Below are 27098 nucleotides of genomic sequence, written 5' to 3' on the forward strand. Positions count from 1 at the left end.
GGGGCTAATTTAATCTAATCTCCTGTGACAGTGGCAGTTTTCTTCATACACATTCTTAAGGAGGTCAGGAAGGGTGGGGGATGGATTCCAAAATTTTAGGAGGAGCGAAAGGATTGAAAGTATTTCTCATTTTCTATCCGCTAGCAGTCAAATTAAAGAGTCTAATAACCAACATCATTTCAGTTGGTCAAAAGAAACTCAAATACATTATTTTTGCCTATATTTAAGCAAGCTGTATCTGTTTCTTTGCCCTCTTCCTCCTACCCACTCATTCTCTCTTTGATACTTCGATTTTGCTCATTTAGTTTTTCATCCACACCCTTTATTTCTGCCCATCCATCATTTAATTAAAAAAATAACACTTTCCACTGCCCCCTTTTTCTATATTATCTCCTTTTTCGCTCCGCCAAGGCTTAGGTTGTTGCTGGGGGTGGAGGGGTGTTGTGGTAGTGGGCTTTTTGTTTGTTTTTTTAAACCTCTTCATTTGCTTCCCTTCCCAACAGACCACACAGCTGAGACCTTCCATCCAAAGGCAGAATGCCGCACTCCGCTTTCTTTAGAGCTCATCGGTGCTGCTCCTTCATCAGACAGCAACACAAACTCACTTCTGATCTCAGCTTTGGCTCTAGTGATCCCAAACAGCAAGGTAATCGATTTCATCCCAGCTCTGATGCTGCACTAGTAGGCTACCAGGCAACTTTCTTTGGGCCTCTCTACCATCGCCCCTGTTTGTTTGTAGCATGGACGTTCTGTTGGTTGGTGGAGAAACAACTATGCTCCTGCACATGGCGCTTTCTCAGCAGCAGACTGAAACAGACACACAGCTTGCAATCTGAGTCTATAGCAGTTGCACTTCCCCGGCAGTGCCATGTACAGAAACAAAAGGAAATGTAAGATACCCACCATTAGATGTCAAATTAAATCTGAGGGTAAAGCAGCTCATTTGGTGTGGAAGAAATGTAATGAGGTGTGTATGTATGGTGAAAGAATGAATGGAGCAGCAGGGAAGCAGAGGGCTGTCGAATTCATAGGATGCTCTAGTTCCTTCAAGAAGTTCTCCTAATACTCTTATCTTGTACCAACGACTCATCTTTATCTTTCAGAAAGATTACACTGGTCTACAATTTTTGAGAAGTCGTCTGCTTCAGAGATAAAATGTGCTATTTATTATGTATTTTGATGTGCTGAATTCAAATATGACAATTAAAACAACTGATTGGCTACTGTTTCTAAGATATTTAAGTTTTTACATTTTATGTCTATGTATATTGTGTAGATAGTAGAGTTTTAATCATAAATTGTAAACCTAGGTCTTTTCATGTGTTTATGGTTGCTTTACATGATAATATTTCACCTGTCCTGTTTATGTAACACTTTCAAAATCAGCAAAAGGGTTATATAAATAAAATTTATTATGAAACAAAAGGCAAAAAACTATTCTGTACATAGTTTAGTCCTATTCAGTGTCTACTCGGCGCTTCTTGGCTTGTCTCTTGTATTCATTAAATGGAGCACCTCTTGTCACTGTCCAGCAATAGTCTGCAAGCATTGATGGGCTCCATTTGCCCTGATAGCGTTTCTCCATTGTTGCAATGTCCTGGTGAAATCGCTCGCCATGCTCGTCGCTCACTGCTCCGCAGTTTGGTGGAAAAAAATCTAGATGAGAGTGCAAAAAATGTATCTTTAGTGACATGTTGCAACCAAGGCTTTTGTATGCCTTGAGGAGGTTTTCCACCAACAACCTGTAGTTGTCTGCCTTGTTGTTTCCGAGAAAATTTATTGCCACTAACTGGAAGGCTTTCCATGCCGTCTTTTCCTTGCCACGCAGTGCATGGTCAAATGCATCATCTCGAAGAAGTTCACGAATCTGAGGACCAACAAAGACACCTTCCTTTATCTTAGCTTCACTTAACCTTGGAAATTTTCCACGCAGGTACTTGAAAGCTGCTTGTGTTTTGTCAATGGCCTTGACAAAGTTCTTCATCAGACCCAGCTTGATGTGTAAGGGTGGTAACAAAATCTTCCTTGATTCAACAAGTGGTGGATGCTGAACACTTTTCCTCCCAGGCTCCAATGACTGTCGGAGTGGCCAATCTTTCTTGATGTAGTGGGAATCTCTTGCACGACTATCCCATTCGCAGAGAAAACAGCAGTACTTTGTCTATCCAGTCTGCAGACCAAGCAAGAGAGCAACAACCTTCAAATCGCCACAAAGCTGCCACTGATGTTGGTCATAGTTTATGCACCTCAAAAGTTGTTTCATGTTGTCATAGGTTTCCTTCATATGGACTGCATGACCAACTGGAATTGATGGCAAAACATTGCCATTATGCAGTAAAACAGCTTTAAGACTCGTCTTCGATAAATCAATGAACAGTCTCCACTCATCTGGATCGTGAACGATGTTGAGGCTGCCATCACACCATCGATGTTGTTGCAGGCTATAAGATCACCTTCCATGAAGAAGAATGGGACAAGATCCTTTTGACGGTCACGGAACATGGAAACCCTAACATCACCTGCCAGGAGATTCCACTGCTGTAGTCTGGAGCCCAACAGCTCTGCCTTACTCTTGGGTAGTTCCAAATCCCTGACAAGGTCATTCAGTTCATCTTATGTTATGAGGTGTGGTTCAGAGGAGGAGGATGGGAGAAAATGTGGGTCCTGTGACATTGATGGTTCAGGACCAGAAGTTTCATCCACTTCCTCTTCCTCGTCTGACTAAAGTGAGAATGATTCTGGTGCATCAGGAACCGGCAGTCCTTCTCCATGGGGTACTGGGCGTATAGCTGATGGAATGTTTGGATAATGCACAGTCCACTTTTTCTTCTTTGACACACCTTTCCCAACTGGAGGCACCATGCAGAAGTAACAATTGCTGGTATGATCTGTTGGCTCTCTCCAAATCATTGTCACTGCAAAAGGCATAGATTTCCTTTTCCTGTTCAACCACTGGCGAAGATTTGTTGCACAAGTGTTGCAGCATATGTGTGGGGCCCACCTCTTGTCCTGATCTCCAATTTTGCAGCCAAAATAAAGGTGATAGGCTTTCTTAACCATAGTGGTTATACTGCGCTTTTGTGATGCAAAAGTCACTTCACCACAAACACAGCAGAAGTTATCTGCACTGTTCACACAAGTACGAGGCATCTCTGCTCACTTTGGCTAAACAGAAATGTGTCCCTTTGCAAAATCAAACACTGACAAATAAGAGAGCACGACACTGTATGATTTCTAGAGCTGATATAGGGCAATTTGTTCAGCAGAGTGATGTAAGCTTCGTTATGATTGCATCATCCATGACTTCTAGGAATAACATGATGCAATTCATATCATGTATGACGCAATACCAGCTTCAGATTGCATCATTCATTGTTTTGCCTAAAAAGCAAGTACTGTCCAAACCCAGTCATAGATTTATTCATAGATCCAGTCAAAGATGTATTTTAGTCATTTCTGGTTTAAATTGAGATCCCTTCCCTTTATAACTCACTTATCCTCTGCCATTCCCAAGTCAAGGGTCGTATATACTGACCCAATAGCATATCTTGAAAACTAGAGCCAATCAACAATTTTAAGCATCATTTTCGTTCTCAGTGACCCAGAATTAGTAAAGTTTGACTACATTTATTTCAGAAGCATTTTGGCTGTAGAGCAGTGTTATAAATATACTATGTTACAAATGCATAGTGTTTAACTGGTGCATTATTAGAGTTATTTTTCTCTCTTCTCACTAAAATATACATTTTATTCAGATTGACATCAACATACTATAACTTGAAATCAATGGAGCACTTATATTCCAAACAGTTTAGAAATTTCCTACGCTAATTATTTTTTTTTTTTAATCTCTGTGTTAATATAAGAGCTTAAAATAGGTTTGGGGTTTTCTTCCATTTGTAGTATGCCTAAGCTCTAATTTTTTTATTATACACTGGGAGCATGAGGAACTAGACAACATTGCACAAGAGAGAACATTTCATTTATGGATCACAAGTTTACTACCACGGTAGTTGTCTTGGTTATTTTAATACTCCTTATAGTCAACTTTAAAATTCCAGATACGAGGACTGTCAGAGAGCAAGATAGTTTAGAGAAAGGATAACAGTGACCTGAAATGTCTTTGTGATGCATATATTACCATGAAAAAAGAAAACATATTTGCAATTTGTAAATGAACTGAAGCAGAGGAACCGACATGTCACCAAATCCAGTGGTAAACCTGGAGGCAGTTCATCTCTGTGTTTCCAGATGGAAATCCCTACCCCCCACTTCCTGCTTTGCAAATGGAGATCATCAGGTATTTCCTCTTTGATATATTGCTTTGTTATCCAGCTTGTATTGAATGTGGGGGGAAGACCACTTTGAAACCCTCTTATATGGAAATCCTGTTTTTAAAGAGATTAGTGCTGCGTCCTGAAATTCTCTCTTCCATGACAACAGGGTTACTATGTCAGGACTTTTGTTGAGGTCTGCAACTACCATATAATAAGAAAACATTGCAGTTTTGCTCTGGTGTGGTACTTGCATAATATCTTTAATATAACTAACTGTTTCTTGTATCCATATTGTAAAGATCTATGATAACATTTGCTTTGCTGATAATGTTTTCTATTTTCTTCTCTTTTCTCTTTTTAGTTTAGTTTGGGCAGCCTAAGGAATGCCTGTCACTCTCTATTTTTCCATTGCAAAATATTATCCAGTACACGACAGCAAGGGCAGTGCCAGAATGCCCTGTCCATGTTACCCCAATGCCAAACAGGAGGGACCACTCATATCTGGTACGTTGAGCTGTCAAAAAAAGGAAAATGATTCTTTACAATTTTCAAAAGTTTGAAATTGTTTCGTAGTTTCCAGGATTTGAAATTGATCAATTTTGTGTTTAATTTGTTCATGATTTTTTTTTAACTCCCCCCTGCCCCATTTTCTTTTGCGAAACTGAAAAGTTTTTGATTTTTCCAAAATGGACAAGAAACAATTATTTTCAGTCACTGGAAAAAGGGAAAAGCCAAAAGAAAAAAATAGAAAAAGGGGAAAAAATAGGAGGCTCATTTTCCCCCCCAATTTTTGAGTTAGTGAAAACAAATTAAATTCTGCAAAAATGCTCCATAGTAAAGTCATTTTTCCACTAAAATCCTTTGAAAAAGTTTCTGCTAAACTTGCATAGAATACAGAATTTGATGGACTACTATAATTTGCATATTTTATCAAATATGCATTGCCTCATTTGCATAAAATCTCACCACCTTATACCTACCACTTCTCTGATTCCCCACTTTCACTCCTTCAACTTTCCCCCATCCCTGATTCCCCTCTATCCCCTTAGAGTTTCTCCTATCCTCCTGCAATGTAGTCTGTGATTATAGGACGTTGCCTGGAGTGTGCTAATCCCCATCCCATGTGTGCTTATAGAAATATGGTTGGAGTGAGTGTTTGCATAGTAGCATTCGATCTCACTGACTAGTACTCTAGCCATATCCCTGTGCCTGTGGGTAGGCTGGGAACTGTGCTCTTGGAAAGGTCTGTATGGTTATAGAGTCTTTGAGGGAGGCAGTGAGGCCTAATGGCTAGAGCACTAGACTGGGACTCAGGAGACATGGGTTCTATTCTCGCCACTGGCCTGCTGGGTGAACATTGGCAAGTCATGTCACCTCCCTGTGCCTCAGCTGCCCCATCTGTAAAATGGGGCTGACACTGACCTCCTCTGAGGTCTACTGAAAAGTGTTCTATGATAGCTACATATTAATTACTATTAAGAACTCATTGGAGATCATGACAGCAGTCCACCAGGACTAACCATTGAAATACTGCCTTTAACAGCTCTGGCCACTTCTACAAGTAAAAGGACAGTTCAGCTTGCCTGAGCATCCAGTCTTTGTTCTCCCTTTTGAAACATGAGCTACAACGTACGGTATTTAACACACAGACCACCACAGCCACTGGATGGTAGCAACTTTAAAGGAATACTGAAATGGTCCGCATTCACACTTGTGACTTAGACTGACGGTCACCTGGTGACTCCATTGGAGCTATGCCGGTTTACACCAGCTGAATATCTGTTCTTACTAATCTACTAAGCCAGTGCAATACAAATATTTTCTGATGTAAAACAAAAACACAATTTTCCTTTTGTAATACAACAGATGAGTGTGGTATATTGAGGGCTGTGTTGGAACTGCAGTCTATTACTTTCAGAGTGGGAGAGAGGGTGTTTCCTAGTCCTGCTTGCAAGCTCGGGAGCTCTACAGGGAAGTGTGCGACATCTGACTTAGTCTGCAGACAGAAAGCCTATATAGTAAGAAGGGGTGGATCGTGCCTCTCTGTATTAGGGAGCAGACTGTTTTGTGTCTGTTTCAGGGTTTTTGTGTTATTGTTCTGATTTCTAAGAAATAAAGTAGTGGTACGTTGCTACTTTCTAGCAAGAGTATTTATATTTTTATCTAACTTCGATGTGTTTATGCCATGAACATAACAATGAGCACAATAAAAAATGAGAAATTGCATTTGAAGAGTTACTGTCATACTAAGGAAAATTCACTTACAACTGACTTCTCTTTACATCCATTTATACAAAACTTTTCTCTTCTTAAAAGTTTGGAGTGTTTAAATAAGGGCCTTTGTCCTTAAAGCTCATCTTCTCTTCCTCATTTTGATACCTAATATGATGACCTAATGATTACTTCATAACATTTTCATGACAAAACAGTGCCCTGTCATAAATACAGGATTATGGACTCCACGCAGGATCAGAAAGAAACTTAATAAGGAAGGAGAAAGTCTTTAGTGGCAATCAGTCCAATCCTGCAAACCTTATTCATGTGAGTGGTATCATCTACTTCAATTAAATTAGTCGCACAAGTAAAATTGACCCATGTGTGAAGACTGAAGGACTGGACCCAATGTGTATGTTCACACACACTGATCAGGTACTTTTTTAAAAAAATTAAAAACCTCCACATTTACTTCACTGTGAAACCTCCTCTAAAAACAAACTAGACAATACTGACAAATCCTTTCAAGCTCCTTTAAAACAATGCAAGACTAATACATGGGAAGATGAAGAAAATATAAAGAGAAAGCATCTCTGCAAAATGACCATTGGCAGCATTTTTGGACATGTCAATTATATTAATTTATCCGAGCTGCTTAAGGATGACATCATAGATCCCCTTCCCCACAGTATGCATCAAAGCAGAACAGATTTTACTTACCTGCAGTTACTTTATTTAGAGCAACTAGGGAGCTGAGAACCTTGCTGAAGTTCTGTCCCTGATACAGATCATTTGCGTCAAAAGTCTGAAAAGGAACAGGAAAATAACATTAGGACACCAGTCACTGAGAAAATACTATTAAAAGCTAGGTAAGTCTACAGTTACCAGGAATGAGAAAAACAAACACAAGTACAAGTACAAACATTTCTTACCAAATGTTTGTAGTATTTTTTTTAAAAAGCTACAAGGTAAGGATTAGTGTGCATGTTTTTGTTTTATTTTAGACTAGAGACAGGGTACAGAAAGTTCTACTTGGGCACAGTGAGATATGGAAGTGTGAGTTTAAGATATCTGAGGGTTAATTATAATGATGTAGAATTGGTCCAGCTTTGGCAATTACAGTTTGCCTACCTAGATTCTCTCTATAGTTTTCAAGCAGAAAAAGTTATTCTTCCCATCGTATCTGATGGAGGATTACAAGGTTTGAACACATGCATTGATCGTCAGAGCCCTGGGTGCATGGGACCCCAGTAACGAGCGGGAATGCGGAATCAGCACTACGCTCGGCTGATGCAGCAACTCATGGTATCGGATACCATCAGGTGGTTGAGGGACATCTATCTATTCTAGAATACATCACTGGACATCGGCAATACCAGGAAAGATGATCTGGAGTGCCGTTGAGAAGCAGTCGGGAAACTAACTGGAATACTTCTCTGACGGATTATATCTAGTGAGGGACAACCTATCCTAAATGCTCGGTTACTGAGGGACAATCTACACTCATTGCTATATTTGTTTTCTACAACCAACTCTCTGTATTTAACTTTTCTTGAGTGTACCAGAATATTTGGATGCTAATATCTAAACTGTATCGTTAAATTTATTAATCTAAATTTGAGTTATTCCTGATTATGTACTATATCAGGGGTGGGCAAACTACGGCCCGCGGGCCGGATCCGGCCCCTCAGGGCTTTGGATCCGGCCCGCAGCGCTGCTGGGACCACATCCCTGCAGCCCCCAGGCGGGGTGGCAGAGGTCTCCATGCATTGGCCTTGCCTCCAGGCACCACCCCCCACAGCTCCCATTGGCCAGGAACAGGGAACTGCGGCCAATGGAAGCATCAGGGGAGGTACCTGGAGGCGGCAAGGGCAGTGCACGGAGAGCCCTCCGCCCCCCCCCCCCAGGAGCCGCAGCGCTTCCCCACCCCCCAACTCTCTGCCCTAAGCCCCCTGCCTGCACCTCACACCCCAATTCCCTGCCCTGAGCCCCCTCATACACCCTGTACCCCTCCTGCACCCCAACCCCTTCCCTGAGTCCCCTCATACACCCCGCACCCCTCCTCTGCCCAAATCCCTTGCCCTGAGCCCCTTCCTGCACACTGCACCCCCTCCCACACCCTTCACTCCCTCCCGCACCCCAACCCCCTGCCCTGGTCCTGCATACAATTTCCCCACCCAGATGTGGCCCTCGGCCCAAAAAGTTTGTCCACCCCTGTACTATATGTATTGTATGTCTTTTAAACCAAACTTTGTACTTTTGGATAATTTAAGTGCTATACCCAGATGTACAGACACTCCTTCCTTAACTTGTGTATTATATAATTCTAACATTAGCTTCAATAACATTTTTAAATCTATTCTTACTGTACTGCTAAATGGCTGCTGTGTTTTACCTGAGATATGCTTCCACTACAGTGGTGACTAATTAATGTATGTATACATATTACACGCACACACGGTAGTTTATGCAATACAGCCTTTTCTCAAAGTGCTTTATGAAGTACTATATTATTGTGCATTACATCCATAAAGCACTGACACTGCCTCTGGTCTACAAGACACAGAAGACATGAGTCCCCAGACAATGCATCAATAAAGTTTTCTGTTCTGAACAGTCAAATCACTGGAACTTAGCAGCTAAATCATATTCAGACAATTTTTTTTTTATTTTTTTTTTAACACAAACAACTACTGGAGAGGAATCTAAATTCACAAAATCCGTAATTAAATATAATTATTCGGTAGACAAAACACACTTGAAACTTTGCAAAACTAGGTGAGGACATGAAACATCTGGATTTGCAGACAAAAATGACCCTGAACATTTGCTTGAGGTAATGGTAAAACTTAACCAAAACCTCATGAAAACAGATATTGCACATGACCCTATTCATGTTGACAGGAGTTATGGAATTCTCATGCGGAAGATCAGAAAGAGGACAACAATGCCAGCACTATTATAGTTGCTCTGTCTGATGTAAGACAGGGAGAGAATCTCAGCCTCCTGCAGCACAGCAGTTTTTATCTACAAAGTCAACAAGCTCCTGTTTATTTTCCTGATAAGAGACCCACCCCACAGGCATGTCTGAAAGAGTCTGTACCTCTGAAGAGAGAACTCAGATAGAAGGGAAATGAAAAGATCATATTTTTTCGGGGCAGGGGAAGAGAAGGAGAGAGGAATTAAGAAATGAGAAGCCATGCAAGTCATGCAGACTGAAACTTATCTGAAGTGACCATTTATGGGACTGACAAAGCAGTTTTTTAGCTCAGGGATTCTCAAACTTCATTGCACTGACTCCCTTCTGACAATAAAAATTACTACATGACCCCAGGAGGGGGGACCGAAGCTTGAGCCCACACAAGCCCTGCCAAAGCCCAAGCCCCACCACCACCACCACCACGAGAGGCAAAGCCAAAGCCCCAGGGCTTCATCCCCAGGCAGGGGGCCTGTACCCTAAGCTCTGCTGCCCAGGGCTGAAGCCCTTTTGCTTCGGCCCCAGGTGGTGGGGCTTGGGTTTCAGGTTCGGCCTTGGGTCCCAGCAAGTCTAACACCAGCCTTGGTGACCACATTAAAATGGAGTCCCGACCTACAGTTTGAGAACTGCTGGTTTAGCTGATTTTCTAATAAAGGTGGAACAGATTTCGGAGGTTTTGTTAGCCAGGCAGTGTCCTAATAAAGAAAGTCTTTTGTAAAGGATTCATTATATTTAAGATGTTCTTACCTGCACTGTTGCTTAGATTACCAAAAAATAAAAAAAGGCTGCCAAAACCACTGCTTGTCCTTGACTCTATGTGCAGCCGAACAGCGTTCAGCTCCAGTTTAGCTGCACTGGTTGCTGACACCAGTTGTTAGCAATGGATAATTTTCATAGTGTAGTACAATGGTTCTCAACCATGGGTACACGTACCCTTGGGGGTACGCAGAGATCTTCCAGGGGGCACATTAACTCATCTAGATATTTACCTAGTTTTCCAACAGGCTACATAAAAAGCACTAGCAAAGTCAGTACAAACTAAAATTTCATACAGATAATGACTTGTTTATACTGCTCTATATACTACGCACTGAAATGTAAGTGCAATATTTATATTCTAACTGATTTATTTTATAATTATATGGTAAAAATGAAAAGGTTAGCAATTTGTCAGTAATAGTGTGGCTGTGACACTTTTGTATTTTTATGCCTGATTTTGAAAGCAAGTCGTATTTAGGTGAGGTGAAGACATAACAAATTCCTGAAAGGGGTACAGTAGTCTGGAAAGACTGGGAGCCACTGGTGTAGTCAAGGGCTCTGTATGCCTAGAGAATCAAGCTGTTAGTCAGTGGCTAAGTACTAAAGTCCTCCAAGCAAGTACAACTTGTATAAAATATCCCAGAGAACCTCTTCTTTAAATATCACCATACCAAAGACAATTCAAGGACATCTAGGCTTATTTAAAGTTGGAAGAAATAATAAGGGGCTCTCAAGTATCCCCCAGCTGTGAGTCTGTGATGCCAACTATGAAACATGAGATGAAGTATTTAAAAAACCAACATCTACATATATAATATACAATGTAAGTGAACGAGACACTGCCAGCCTCTATCAGAAGGGAACAGAGAATTTGTTGATTTTGCCCTTTTGGCAAAGTTTCATTTTAAGTTAAAGAGAAAAGAAAAAAGGACACCAGGATGACACAGTATTAAGAGGACGGCATAGGTTGTATATATTCTACTGGAAATCAACTTGCTGATGTGTGTGTTTGTTTGTTCTAATTTAGCATCCAATTTGGAAAAATAAAGAGTGCCGAAAGAGTTACAAAGATTCAGGCTTCCTGCAAGTATGTGTTTACTGAGGTAGCTTTTAAGTGGACATAAATTACGAAGTGTAATAGAGGTATGAAACTACAGTGTGCTGATCCTATAAGAGGATCCACAAGAACGGACTCTGACTCCCACACAGAGTCCTATTGACTTCAATGTGACTATACTTTGTGCTTTCAGAACCCTTTATTGGACTGGGGATTCTAACAGTAAGTAGACATCAGAAATGCTTCATAACCTGGTACCACAAGGAAGGACTGTTTTATTAAGGCAGTAATTAAAATAAAAGGATGGGAGGGTATTGCTTACAAATAGTGACTCAATTTCAATTTTCCTAATTTTTTTTTTTATTATTATTATTTTTAAGTAAAAAGTAAGTCTTTTGCTCATAAAGATGAGCCCATGTCCATTATACACTGAGGAACAAGAATTCTCTGCTTCTATCCTGCCATGTAAATCAACAGCATTAGAATTTATGCCCCAGACAGACATTAGATCAAATATAAAGAATTAACTTCTCTTTTTTAAAAATACAGTTTAAAAATGTGAACAAAGGTTGGAAAACAAATTTATGCAAGTCTAAAATAAAAAGCATACGTATATTTAAGCTCACCTTCATTGTGGATTCTCCTACAGCAAAAAGCTCTGCACCAAAACTAGTTTAACTCAAGAATAGCAGGAAGTAAAAAAGCCTTAAGTTTCCTGTTATGCTGAGACTTATATGGGCACCGGGAACAATTTAATGGGTCATCCCAGCATGCATAATGTCATCTAGAAACTGTAACTAGGAAGCACATCTAGTCTGTATGACTTCACAGGAAGACAGACAGACAATGAGAAGATAGAGGAAGGTTTTGCTGGTGAGTAATATATAATTTTACTAGAAGCAAAGCAACCCTTCTAAAGGCTGTCTAGCCATGACAAAATACAGTTACTAACCTGTTCAGTAACTACTGTTCTTTGAGACGTGTTGCACGCGTCCATGGCACTCAGTGTCGGTGCACCCAGCGCATGGCCGTCAGAAACTTTTTCCCCTCAGCAGTACCCGTTGGTTGGCTCAAACTCCTCCTGCTGCCATGCAGCACTAGACCTTAACCCCCCACCCCTCCATTCTTTCTTGCTGGAACTCAGATTCATCCGCCTTTCCTTCTGTGTCATGAAACGGATATGTGCAACACATATCAAACAACAACAGTTATGGAACAAGTTAGTAACCATTTTTAAATTTGAGTGATTGCACAAGTGCATTCCACTCCTGGTGACCCACAAGTAGTAAGAATAGGGGGTGGGATCGGGATCTAGATTGGAGAAAAACTCATCCAACTCTAACATAGTCTCTGGAGTCTTGAGCCACAGCACAGTAGGAGGCAATTGTGTGGACAGAGGACCAGGTTGCCACTCTACAAATGTCAGCAATTGGAATTTGTGCCAGAAAGGCTGCCGAGGCCGACTGAGGCCTCATCAAATGAGCTGTGACTCTGTCTGACAGAGCAACGTTAGCCAAGTCATAGTACACGTGTATACAGGATACAATCCAGGAAGAAAGTCCCTGGGTTGACACTGACCAACTTCTTATTCTGTCCACCACTGCTACAAACAGCTGGGAGGATTTATGAAAGTGCCTGGTTCGGTCCAGATAAAACACTAAGGATTGCCAGACGTCCAAGGTATGCAAACATTGTTCCTTTCTGCTCGTATGTGGCTTTGGGTAAAATACAGGCAAATAAATTGCTTGATGTGGAAAGAAGAAACCACCTTTGGGATGAACTTCAGATGAGGACACAGGTAAACCTTGTCCTTAAAAAAAAAAAAAAAAAAAAAAAGGGATTGTATATGGAGGCCCCAACATTAATGCCGATAGTTACCCTACTCTTCTGGCCAAGGTAACGGCCACCAAAAATGCCATCTTCATTGATTGCTGCAGCAGAGAATGGGAACAAGCTCAGATGGAGAACCTAATTCTTGACAATCTTAAATTGAGATCCTGTGGGGGAACTGGGTCTTGTCTTTGAGGGTATAATCTGACTAAGCCTTTTAAAAATCTTATGCACATGTCATTGGAAAAAATAAAGTGATTGTCCACTTTAGACTGGAACACTGGAATAGCTTCCAGATGATGGAACTCACTGCAAAACCTTGGTGTTTCAGATATAATAAGTAGTCCACAATATGTTGAGCTGAAGAACAGGTCAGTGATACTTCATACTGGCAAGACCAGACAGAAAAGCGTTTCCACTTAGCGAGGGAAGTAGCACTTGCAGAAGGCTTTCTACTATTTAGCAGGATCTCTTGAATGTCTTTGAGTAGGCCTGCTCTACAATATCTAGCCATGGAGTTGGAGTATCTAGCCATGCAGGTAAGTGAAGCGATTGTAGGCTCAAGTGGAGTAGGAGACCATGATACTGGAGGATTAGGTCCAAATCTAGTGGAACTGAAATTGGAGATATCACTGACAGTACCAGGACAGCGGAGAACAAGTGTTGATGGGCCTATACTGAGACGATAAGTATGACTCTGGCCTGGTCCTATCTTATCTTTAGTAATACCTTGTGAATGAGCGTGACTGGTGGGGAAGCATAGAGGAGCCTGCCTGACAACATCATAAAAAAACATGTCTATGATGGAACCTGGACCGTGACCCCATAGGGAGCAGAAATGCTGACGCTGTTGAATGGACTTTGTTGCAAATAGGGCTACCTGGGGAAACCCCCACCAGTGGAAGATGTATCTGGCAACAACTGGGCAAAAAGACCACTCATGGTGAATCATAAACCATCTGCTCAGATGAGGGGTGGTCAAACTACAGCCCAGGGGCCGCATCTGGCCCTCCAGACGTTTTAATCCGGCCCTCAAGCTCCTGCTGGGGAGCGGGGTCCGGGACTTGCCCCGCTCTGGCACTGCAGCCAGGGAGCGGGACTTGCCCCGCTCTGCACGGCTCCCAGAAGCAGCAGCATGTCACCCCTCTGGCTCCTACATGTAGGGGCAGCCAGGGGGCTCCGTATGCTGCCCCCACTCCAAGCACTCCCCCCAGAGCTCCCATTGGCCAGGAACTGCGGCCAATAGGAGCTGCAGGGGCTGCACCTGTGGACAGGGCAGCGTGCAGAGCCATCTGGCCGCGCCTCCGCATATGAGCCGGAGGGGAGACATGCTGCTGCTTCTGAGAGCTGCTTGAGGTAAGCGCCGCCCAAAGCCTGCACCCCTGACTCCCTCCCACGCCCCAACCCCCTGCCCCAGCCCTGATCCCCCTCCTGCTCTCCGAACCAGCCCGGAGCAACCTCCTGCACCCGCAGCCCACACCCCCAGCCGGAGCCCTCCCCCCTCGCCTCTCCGCACCCCAACTCCCTGCCCCAGCCCAGAGCCACCTCCTGCACCCTGAACTCATTTCTGGCCCCACCCCAGAGCCTGCACCCCCAGCCAGAGCCCTCAAGCCCTCCCACACCCCAACCCCCAATCTCGTGAGCATTCATGGCCCGGCATACAATTTCCATACCCAGATGTGGCCCTCGGGTCAAAAAGTTTGCCTACCCATGGCTAAGATGGTCTGGTAGGTCATTCTGTACCCCCGGCAGGTAAGAAGCTTCTAGATCTTTCAAGTTGGCAATACTGAACTCACAGAGCAGAGCCACTGCTTGGCAGAGTGGAGAACAGCGGGCTCCTCCCTGCTGGTTGAGGTAAAACACTGCCTCTGAGTTGTCTGTGAGGACTAAACAGGCTGTTTCCCCCAATCTGTAATAGAAATACTTGGCCCGCCAGTCTCAAAGCTTTTAGTTCTCGGACATTGGTCCTCAGAGAACTTAGCTTTACACATCACAGACTCTGCATCTGTAGAGAACACAGGTGGGCTCCCATCCCAGAGCAGAAGCCTCTATCACAAGCGTGGGAGTCGATTCTGGGTGAGCAAATGGAACATTTACACTTACGTTGGCTGGATTAGTCCACCAATCTAGGGAGGTGAGGACATGAGAGGGCACTCTTACCACGGAGTCTAACTGATGGCAGCCAGCCCAGCAGAGGCCTGAGGCGCAGTGTGGCATATTGAACCACGTAGGTGCATGAGGCCAGGTGACCCAAACCCCTTAAACAGTTTTGCACTGTTGTGACCTGATGAGCCTTCAAACCTTAAACAATTGATCAGATTGCCTGGAACCTGGAAGAAAGGCCCGGTCTTGAGATGACTCCAGTACAGCCCATATAAACTTTAATCTATAGCCCAGGGACAGGAGATTTTTCTGCATTGATTAACAGTCCCAGGGCACTGAATATTGACTGGATCTGGGCAACACTGTACTGTACTTGTAGTCTGGACCAGCCCCTGGCCATCCGGCCATCCAGGTAGGGGCAAATCTGAACTCCCAATCTTCAGAGGAACACCACTACTACTGCCATGACATTTGTAAAGACCCTAGGAGATGCTGACAAGCCAAAAGGCAGTACAGTAAACTGATGATTTTGATTTACCAGAAATCAGAGGTACTTCCTGTGAGCTTGATTGATTGCCACAAGGAAATAGTAACAGAGGGGTAGCCGTGTTAGTCTGAATCTGTAAAAAGCAACAGAGGGTCCTGTGGCACCTTTAAGACTAACAGAAGTATTGGAGCATAAGCTTTCGTGGGTGAATGCCCACTTCATCAGACGTCTGATGAAGTGGGCATTCACCCACAAAAGCTTATGCTCCAATACTTCTGTTAGTCTTAAAGATGCCACAGGACCCTCTGTTGCTTTTTACAAGGAAATAGGCATCTTTTAAATCAAGGGCAGCATATCAGTCCCCAGGATCCAAGGAAGGGATAATATAAGATAGTTTTGCATGGTCACCCTATCTTCTTTAAGAATTTGTTGAGTTGTTGCAAGTTTCAAATTGGCCTGAACATTGGGTCCTCTGGTAGTAAATGGGTAGGGCCCTTTCCAACCTCACAGGCTACATGGGGACAGACAAACTGCCTGCAACCTCCTGTTCTGCTTACCAGAGAACATCCTCACATGACTCCTCCTCCCCCTTCATGGAGCGGAGTTCTCCTTTATATTGTCCAGCTAAGAGTGTGGGGCAATCATGATGTGCTGATCAGCTGATTCCCAACACCTGTGCTTCCTGTCCCTCCCTCCTTCCTCCCCCACCCCAGGGCTATTAAAGGGTAGATCATCCTGTTACAGTATCATTTAAGTTTAGAGGCATAATGTCCCTGTCAGTGCAGCTGGCCCCTGTAAATAAACTAGTTCCAGCTCCCCTGTGCCAGCATAGGTACTCCCATTTAGCCAGTGAAGAAGGTGGGACAGCATCAGAGGCTATAAAGGTCAGGAAGAGACCCTGAGAGTCCTGGTGAGAGTCATTCAGGGGACTGGAGGAGCTCTCTGGTGAACGCTGCCAAGAGTAGCAAGTTCTCTGCAGACCCTCCCTGCGAAGAGGGAGGAATTGGCTAGGAGTCTATATGTTTGGGACCTGGGAGAAGGCTGAAGGCAGGAGAGCAGCAGGAGGAACGTGCTGGCTGGCACATCCAAGCCTGAATCAGAGCCACAGGGCTGAAGACAGGGGGAGAAGCAGAGAGAGTTGCCCGCTGGCTCTAAGCAAGAGCGCCACAGTTAAGGGTGGCGAGGGCTAAAGGCAGGGGAGCAGAGAAGACATCTCCAGGGCCTGAGAGCTGGACCCAAGGGAACAGTGAGGGATGCTCCCCTGGCAAGGCTGCTCGCAGCAGAGAGGTGTTCCTGCTGGGAAGAGCGGGTTTGCACTCCAGTTGAAAGGACTCGTGTGGCTGTCATGATACAAGGACAGAAGAGGGCTGCCCTGGAGACTTGGTGTGGGGTGACAGACAGCAGGGCTGCACTGGAGAGCCAAGGCATGATGAGGGGTGCCAGGGCTGTATGTTGCATGCAGAGGCGGTACTGGGGCTGTATGTTGCATGCAGAGGCAGTGCTAGCCCATTAGGGGCCCTAAGCAGAAATATTTTGGGGAGCCCCCCATACATACAACACATTAAAAAAATGAATGGGGGGCCCCTTGAGCTGCTCAGGGTCCTAAGTAATTGCTTAGTCTGCTTATGCCTAGCGCCAGCACTGGTGGCGTGTACTTTTGGGACTACGCAGGGGGAATTCTGGACTATGGTTGTGGGACCTTTGTATTTATATTTGGGAAGACTCGGGGGACTTTTTCTAGAGACTCAGAAGGGAAACTGAGGCACACAGACCTGTCATGCTGTGGCCTACTGCAGGAAGATGCCTCGGATGGGGCTGAACAATGACAGTCCCCTAGTAACATCCTGAACTTGAACATTATTTGTAAATCTCTTGAGGTTTCTGAGGTCCAGAACAGGTCTCACACAGTCTCCCTTCTTGGGTATCAGGAAATATCTCGAGTAGAATCCCTTCCCTTGGTGTTGTGGAGGAAGTTTCTCTATAATCCTCCTTTTAGGGGAGGGGGGAAAAGAATTTTTTTTTTCTGCTACAGGAGTTTCTTGTGAGAAAGGTCCCCAAAGGGAGAGTGGGGATGGGGAGGGAAGTGAAGGGACTCGGTGGAAAATTGGATTAACTGTCTGATGGTATCTGGTACTCAGTAATCCAAGGCAATCTCACACCAAGCACTGTAAAATGATCAGAAGCAGTATGAATTGCAGAGAGGTGTGGGGTTCTCCAGGGTCATAGCAAAATTGCTGTTTTGCCAAGACAGTAAGTGACAAAAGGACCCTGCTTCTGTATTGAGGCCTTTTAACAGGAGCAAACCTGGAAGAGGCAGAAGACAAGTATCTTCTCTGAGACTGGGTGCTCTGCACAGAGGGAGACTGTCTGTCATACCACACCTGGTGGTACCCTTCCATCAATTTCTTTAAGTTTCAGCTTTGCAACCATACTCCCACCAGAACCCAGCAGCCCCCAAAATCCTAATTAACTATGCACTAACTACAAAACTATAAGAAGAGAGGATAGGTAGCTTGTGGATGTAAAAAGGTAGTTCCATTTAGTTCTCTGCGATGGCAGCAAAAGAGTGGAGGTAGGCTGAGGGTGCACTCCTTTATATAGATAGGGCCACTGCCATAAAAGTGAGTGCGCTACTGCACCCCTTGCTTCCCAGCAAAAATGGCTTTTCTATATGGTTTTGCAATTTGATGGTAGAGGCCCCAGCTCCCGTAAGTGGGAATATACAGTGGTCCTTAAAGAACACTATCTCCTCCAAGACCAGAGATCACCATTGTTCTATTAGTAACACAGGTGGCAGCACAGTTATGGTGAACCTGTGAAGATAAGATCCTTGGATCAGAGTATTTAAACAGAACTATTTCCTGACTCCATTCAGCCCTGGTTTTTAAAACAATATAATTGATTGATTTGTTTACACAAAATGTTCACATTCCATGAATACAATCTAATCAATAGAACTATTTTAGCATTAAATTTGTATACATTTTAAAATGTTGTAGTGCAATTCCCTTTTATGATGTGACAGTGTTTGCACACAATATGTGCTTCTGAAATGAGATCATGAGAAAGACTACATTAAAAGCATTCTTTAATTAGCTCTTGCAAAATATTGCAAGTCTACAGTACATCACAGATTATAAGGCTGGAAGAGAACTTTGGATTCAAATAAAGTAACCTCCAGTATGACATAGACCATAGGACTCTCCTGAATTAATTCCTGTTTGTATCAGAGCATATCTTCTAGAAAAAAATCCAGTCTTGATTTAAAGATTCTCAGCGATGGAGAATCTACCACAACTCTTGGTAACGTGGCCCAATGATTAATTACTCACACTTTTAAAAATGTTATCCTTATTTCTAGTCTGAATTTGTCTAGCTTCAACTTCCAGCCACTGGATTTTATTATATCTTTGTCTGCTACACTGAAGAGCCCATTATCAAATATTCCCCATGTAGGTACTTATGAACTGTGATCAAGTCACCCCTTAACCTTCTCTTTGATACACTAAATAGATTAAACTCCTGGAGTCTCTCACTATAAGGCATGTTTTCCAACTTTTCTTGGAACCCTCTCCAATTGATCAACATCGTTCTTGAAGTTTAGACACCAGAACTGAACACAGTCAGGGTGGATAAAAATCAATGTTGGTTTTTTTTTTAAATTAAAAAAAAAAAAAAAAAAAGGATTTTTTTTAATTTAAATTAGATTTTTTTGATAAAATGCTTTTTGAGGAAAAAACCTAAAGATAGTTTTAATAAAGATACATTATAGCTCAAAGATATCTCATCATGGAATAGGGATTATAAATTCTAATTCTATAGTATGAGACAATATATTCATGTAATGTTTAAGACAAGTTTTATAAATTAGTTCCAAAAATTCATGGATTAGGAACCCAATTTTATGGGGGTTCCAGGGGTTTCTGTATAGATTATTTAGGTTAATCTTTCTATCTACCCACTGGGACTCAGTGCTCAGTCTAGAAGATACCATCAGAGATGTTTAGTTTTGCAGTTCTCAAACTGTGGATTTGTGGCTCTAGAGATAACATGCTTGTTAGCAGCAAAAATGTTTTTAAATAAATAAATAAATAAATAAATAAATAGAGGTGAGAAATAACAGACCTCAACCCTATTGTCCCTCTGCAAATTTGTGTACACAGAGTCAATCCCTTACCTCTCTCTAAAAGTGCTAAGTTTCAAAAAGTTCAATGACTAGAAGATTGTTGGGGGCGGAACAGATCTGGACAAGGAGAAGAAGTCTGGAGATAAATGTGAGAAGGGAGGGACAGGCAGTAGAAACAAAAGTGAAACTGCTTAAGCAGCATATTTCAGAAGTCTTGAGGTCTTTGAGTGTGTAGCCTTCATTGATTTGAGATCTACCATACCATTCTCTCACTAGAAGGGAAAACCTATAATGACAGCAGACCATAAAAGAGACGCAGTTTGGGAATATTTTAATGAAGTTCCTCTACCTGTGGGTAAGTCAGGCATGCCTGCAAAATGCAAACAGTGCAACAAAGAAATACAAGGCCTGGTTGCCCAAATGAAACATCATGAGAAGTGTTCCTTTTCAGAAGGAAGCTGCATTGATGATGATGATGATGATGATGATGATGATGATGATGATGAAAGGAACATGTCTGAACATGCAGGACCTTCAGGTTGGAAAACTTTATTTCATACTTCTTTCTTAAGGACTGCCTGTCTTCCTTCTGGACTATTCTTGAATTCTCATGTTTGAGCAAAAAATATAGTTGTTACTCTATGGTACTATCATTTTAGATGCAGTTGTGATAAAAAAAATAAATAGCTGAAATAGGCGGATCTTCCTTTTACAATTTCACCTTTAAAGTACTGAGTGTCAGTGAATACAATGAGTTATACTAAAAGAGCAGTATGGTAATAATCATTAAATAACTGCATTGACTTATTTTGTTTAGGAGAATCCATCCTCAACATACAGGATTCTGAAGACTATCCACCTTCAAGATCACCATCATTTTCTATAGTTTCAGAGTTATCTGCTAATGATAGTGTTTCAGTCACATCATATATGTCACATAGCCACAGTATATCGCCTGTAGCAAAAAGAAAAAAAAATCTCCATCATCCAGAAACAAACATAGATAAGTTTGTGATAAGAACCAGATTACAAAAAAGAGGTAACTCATGAAAAAATTGCCCGGTTTGTTTATGCAACAAACTCTCCTTTCCGTATGATTGAGAACCCACACTCCATTAACATGGTTCAATCATTAAAACCAGGATCCAGTCCACCCAAGAGAGCAGATGTCGCAGGAAAATTTCTGGATAAAGTATATGAAAGAGAAATTGAGCAGTGTGCAAAACGTCAATAGGGTAAAATTGTTAACCTGAGTCTTGATGGGTGGAGCAATGTCCACAATGATCCTGTTGTATGTGCTTTGTGACAACAGAAGAAGGGAATGTCTTCCTTACAGAAACAATTGATACATCAGGAAATGCACACAAAGCAGAATACTTACAAGAAGTAGCAGTAAAAGCTATAACAAACGGTGAAAAAAAATTCAAATGTCTAGCATGCATCTTGGTCACAGACAATGCTGCAAATTTATCCAAGAGGAGAAGAAAATATTTAGGAGAGAGTCCCAAGCTAACAACATAATCATTTGATCAGTGCTCATTTGATGCACCTCCTAGCCAAAGACTTCAGTGTTCCAGAAATAAAGGCTAATATTGTTGAAATTGCAAAATACTTCCGTAACAACCACTTTGCAGCAGCTACTCTGAAAAAAAGTGGGAGGAACAAAGCTAACTCTCCCACAAAATGTGCGATGGAACTCAGTAGTGGACTGTTTTGAGCACTATATCAAGAACTGGCCTAATCCAATGACAGTTTGTGAAAAAATAGATGGCACTGTCACAGCCAAAGTTCTCAAGATTGGGCTTAAGAGAAATGTTGAACACAAGCTGAGTACCCTGAAGCCTATTTCTGCAGCCTTGAACAAAATGCAGGGAAATAGCTGTTTTATTGCTGACGCTGTTGAAATTTGGAAGGAACTGAGTGAGATCTTAAAAAGAGAAATATGCAATGACCGAGTTAAATTACAAGCACTAAAAAAAACAAATGGGACAAATCTATCTCCAGCTCATTTTCTTGCAAATATTCTCAAAACTCCGTACCAGGGTCAAACCTTAACTGCTGAAGAAGAGGAGTTGGCTATGACATGGACATCCAGCAATCATCCCTCCACAATGCCAACTATAATAAACTTCAGAGCTAAGGGTGAACCATTCAAGAAATATATGTTTGCTGATGATGTTTTAAAGGAAGTCACACCAGTGAACTGATGGAAGTCACTTAAGCACTTGGATTCAGAGACTGTTGAAGTGATAATCTCACTTTTAACAGCAGTAGCTTCTTCTGCCGATGTAGAAAGAATATTTCCTTCCTTTGGACAATTCATTCCAAATTGAGAAATCGTCTGGGACCTGAAAAAGCAGGAAAGCTTGTTTTTCTTTTCCAGATTATGAACAAACAGGAAAATGAAGGTGAAGATGACTGAGTTAGCTGCAGAAGCCAATATTTTAAATTTCTCACGTTGACCTGGCTGACATAGTAGATTTTTTTTTTTAATATTTCATTTCACTATTTTAGTTAAAAACAATTTTAACAAAAACAAACCTGATTTTAAGAAACTTGAATGTTTAACTAAATTCAAAAATTCATATGCTTGTTTTGTTAAAATATTATGTTTGCTGCTGAAGAAAAAAAATCCAGAATACATAACGTTGTTGTTTTAGTTAAATAAAACAATTTAAATGTCTGTCTGGTGATGTTCTCCCTCCTAATACAGCATGGCAAGAAAATCCTCCAAATATTAATGATTAATCTATTGAATTGGAGATAGTTCACCTCCGAATGTCTTCATAAATATCTGCTTCAATTACCTTTGGTAAATGAAATAACCAATCATTCATTTTCTGATATAGCTGTAAAACTAATCTGAAAAGTTTTAAAAATAAATCACTTTAAAAATGTATAGTGTGTACCTTCTAAAAATGAAACCTACATCTATCTCGGAGTTCTGAAGAATATGTATTAAGGTTATAACAATCAATAAGAATGCACTTTTATGTAGAAATTTATGATTAAAGAAGTCTTCCTGACTAATGATTTAAATCAACTTGATTTAAATCAAATCCACCCTGAACACAGTATTCCAATAGCAGTTGTACCAGTGTTAAATACAGATGTAAAATAACCTCTATTTCCTATTCAATATTCCCATTTATACAGCTACGAATCACATCTGCCCTTTTTGCCCAGTGCAATGCTGTGGCGCTCTCATTCAACTAATTATCTATCATGACTCCCGACCCTTATGCAAACTCACTGCTTCCCAAGAAAGAGTTCCCCGCTCCTGTAAGTTTGTTCTTAGATGTTTGACTTTACATTTGGCAATACAAAAAAAACCACATCATCATTTGCTTGGGCCCATTTACAAGGGGACCCAGATTGCTCTGAGTGACCCGTCCTTTTCATTATTTTCCTCTCCACATTGCAAACATGTTCTGGTGGCTGAAACCAAAGCAGCAGCTAGGCTGGAGCTGCTGGGGGGAAAAAACCTGAACGTTTGAAAATGGTGACGCTGATAAAAAGCCACCAAGAAAAAACTCCCTCCCAGAATTCCTATTCCTTCCCCAACCCCCCGCCTTTTTTTTTTTTTTTTTTTTTTTGGACCAGCTGTCTTGGTGGCTCCCTGAAAGCCACTTGTTGTTCTTCCTCTGCTCCTGCAGAGGTCACTAATGCAGCTGCCTTGGGAGCAGACCAGGTGTGCAAGACTGTAGCCTAAGACAGAAGCCCCTCTGCCCAAGCTTCTCTTTCTTCCCCTACCACTCACATCAGCCTTTGAGAAAACAAATGTAGCTGGCCTCTTTTAGCCAACAAGTGACAGCTCCCACCCTGAATAGCACATAACCTTGAGCAGCCCAGAAGGGAAAACAACCAACAAACAAAAAAGAGGCAGACAGACAAGGAAAAAAGGGAACCAAGACAACAGGAACAGAGACAGGGGAAAGAAGAGATGGTGATGACAACTTGCTGGGATGAGAAACACTACTCCCACCCACATCTGCTAATTAGCTGCAAAAAGTTGAGAATCATAAGATTTTTTTTAAAAAGAAGAGGGGGGGGGAAAAAAAGGAGTTATATGTGACTGGGAGGCCAGGCAGCTTCAGCGTAGGAGTGCCATATGGTTTTGTAGCTAAAAAAAATATATATTAGTATTAAAATGTAACATTGTTTCATGTGTGCAAACATCAGATGGGGGGGAGGGGGGGAGGGGCTAGGATAAAATCTCACCCAGATATAAATCCAGTTCTTCAGAGCTAAAACTTCATTGCATTAACACACTGCAAAACTTAAACAGTTTTAATTCCAATATTTAGTAATACATCTTTAAGAAATCTACAGGAGTAGGCAATACAAATACACACTATGTAGACAAAATGTACATATTGGTACACACTAAACAAAAATTCAAGAGGTACTGTAGTGAGGTGAGAAATTTCATTATGTTTTTTAAAGCCACCTGAAAATCTTCTGTTAAAGCCCTTCCAGTCACAGGGTGGATACAAATGAATGATTTAAATAAATAAGTACATAAACATAAAAAAAAAATCGGATTTTAAAAAAATTTAAATTAAATGTAGGTCTCTCTTTTAAATAAACCAATTTGAAATTAAATTTGAAATTCACAACTCATGTTAAGGCTTAAAATTATTATAATTTATTAAAATAACAAATTCAATACAAAAAAAATATTAAGTAGTACGTTTGCTGCCAAACGTTAAAGAAAGTCAAACCACTGAACTAGTAGAAGTCACTGGTAACACAGAGGTGACAACTGGCAAAGAGTTCACCATTCTTTCCAAGCAACTCCTGTCTTAGACCTGACAAACTCACTACACCTAATACATCACTTCCATGGAATTTATCCACAAAGGGCAGCATGTCAGGTCTCTACTGAACGGTTGTACCTTATCAATACTCAGTCATTGTGAGATGTGTGTATGAATAATATTTAAGGAATAATGGGACCATATTGAAAATTATGCCCTTATGGTCTTGGAGTGAAGGTGAGTCACCAGGGAATAATGGCTCAATGATGGCCCATTTGAGTTGTCACCCCTCCCTGGCTAGCCAATTACCTAATGTATTGCTCAATTGTCTATCTTTGCACCACCCCAGATAGTTTCTTTGCTGGTTTTCATTGACCTATCAACATCAACACCACTTGGAAGTGAGAAGGATAACATGACAGTGAGGGGATCCCTCTGTGTGAATAAAAGACAAAACTACTTCAGGGTATCACAGGATGGAGAAAGACACTACAGATCCATTCACTGAGGCAGTACCTTCATGAGTGGGGGTGCTTCATGAAACACTGGGTCCTAGTTCCTTAGGGCAAGCAAGCACTGCAAAAGACTGAACTTTGGGGGTGAGAATCTACTTTATTAGATAGGGAAGATAACTATTAATACATATAGGCCCTAGTTCACATTTTATTATTTTGGTCTGTATGTAACCATTTGTATTTATCACTCACATTTGTTTTGAATCTCCATTCTTTCTTGATTAAATCCCCCTATATTTGACTATAATTGAACTCAAGTGCTGGATGTATGTAGGAGTGGTGGTCTAAGGTAAAACTGGGATTTTTGGAAATATAGGATCTGGAATTTATATGGGTCCATCCAGTGATTGGAGGCTGGACATCACAAGGGGACACTTTGAAGGGGTTCCAGGACTGGGAAGCCTTCCTTGGTTGTCAACCTGCAGTGAAAAGGCAGGGCTGGTACAGCCCAGAAGAGAGTGCTTGAGTGACTGGTTGTGTTAGGGAGCTAACATTCAGCTGGCACAGGCAAAACCCCCTCACACTGGCGGGTGGTGGCAACAAGGTCACTCTCAGCCCTGGGTGCCCCAAGAAGCGTCACAACTTGCATCTGGAACCAGAGAGTTTGTTGACATGCTAAGCCAGCTTTTGACAGCAGTAGCCTCTTCTGCAGGTGCAGAGAGAATGTTTCCTTCATTTCAGTGGATTCAACTATTCAGTTCAATTACTAGTTCATTCAAACGTTAGAAATCAACTGGGAGTTGAAAAAGCAGGAATCCTTGTTCTCCTCTTCCAATCTATAAATCAAAATGAGGCCTGAGAGGATGACATCTACTGAAATCTTGAAAAGCATGGTGACCAAAAACAATCAGTTCAACTCACTAGTTACGGATAATGCTTCCTTTGTTTAACAAAACAACTACGGTAGTTTTAAAAGGCAAAGATGTTTTGATAAGAAAAAAGTTTATATATCAGCACATTTAAGATAGTTTTAATCAATTAAAAATGAAATGATTTTATGCATTTTGAGTTTGACACAAATCACAAGTAGAAATTTAATTATCTAGTAAATAAGAAACACATCATTCATCATTTTCTTACAATCAAAAATGGAAAAATTAAGAATCTGAATAAATCTAAGAGATGTAATTGCTTAAGTCTGTATAAATAGTATATCATCCTTGTTAAACAAAAAGTAGCACCAAATTTAGTGTAAAAGTTACATTTAATTACAAATCACGTTTTAATGGTTACTAGCCAATGAGAATAAACCCCTTTTTTTAGGAAAGTAACTAAAAAGTACAAATAAAATCGATGATTTAAATGAAGGTTTCCTGATTGCTGATTCAAATCATGATTAAAATTGGCAATTTAAATCACTTTGATTTCAGCAATTCACATTGCCAAACCCCAAACTACTTTTCCAACTGTCTTTAGCATTAGGACACTAGCTATATCAATTATGTGGCACATATTTTTAGTTTTAAATGCTAAGTTATATTTTATTGTATACAGGGTGGCAAACTCCAGGTCAAATTTTAACATTAGTGAAAGTATTGAAGGCACGCTTTACAACTTGCATTTGCGAACTCCAGCATGGATGGCTCCAGAAAATGTAATTTAGGCAGACTTCAGGTAGTATCAGATTCCCCTCTCAGACACAGACAATACAACTGCCTAGGTTTTCTGAATCTTTGTTTGCAGCTCAGCCCTTAAAATGGCATTGTCAGGTTTGCAGGAGCACTTTCTTGGTATTTTAAAGTGAGTTCTTAGTAGACTTTCTTTGAAACCTAAAACTGAATCGTTCAAGAATATTTCAAGACTTACTAGGCTTAGAGTTGTTGGAAGAGGCAAAGGAGACATAAGATAAAAATCAGTGAGGAAAGGTTTGAGAATGCAACTGCATTTGTACTTTCAGATGAAAAAGCCTCAGCATCTTCAAGCACCTACCTGCTCAGCTAATTATAATAAACTAACAGAGTCACACCTTAATCCTGATGCATTGCAAACTGCT

The 27098-nt window shown here is 41.4% G+C and overlaps 1 protein-coding gene across 1 annotated transcript in view; it reads right to left on the reverse strand.

The window, feature by feature from the left end:
- The window catches only part of ARHGEF7 (Rho guanine nucleotide exchange factor 7), a 176102-nt gene that overhangs the window by 118518 nt on the left and 30486 nt on the right, over nucleotides 1–27098 (reverse strand). The window contains exon 3 of the mRNA XM_065397467.1: nucleotides 7212–7296. The gene's annotated coding sequence lies outside the window, so the exon portion shown is untranslated. The remainder of the gene's footprint in view (nucleotides 1–7211; nucleotides 7297–27098) is intronic.

Source organism: Emys orbicularis, chromosome 1, assembly GCF_028017835.1.
Source record: "Emys orbicularis isolate rEmyOrb1 chromosome 1, rEmyOrb1.hap1, whole genome shotgun sequence".
NCBI lineage: Eukaryota > Metazoa > Chordata > Testudines > Emydidae > Emys > Emys orbicularis.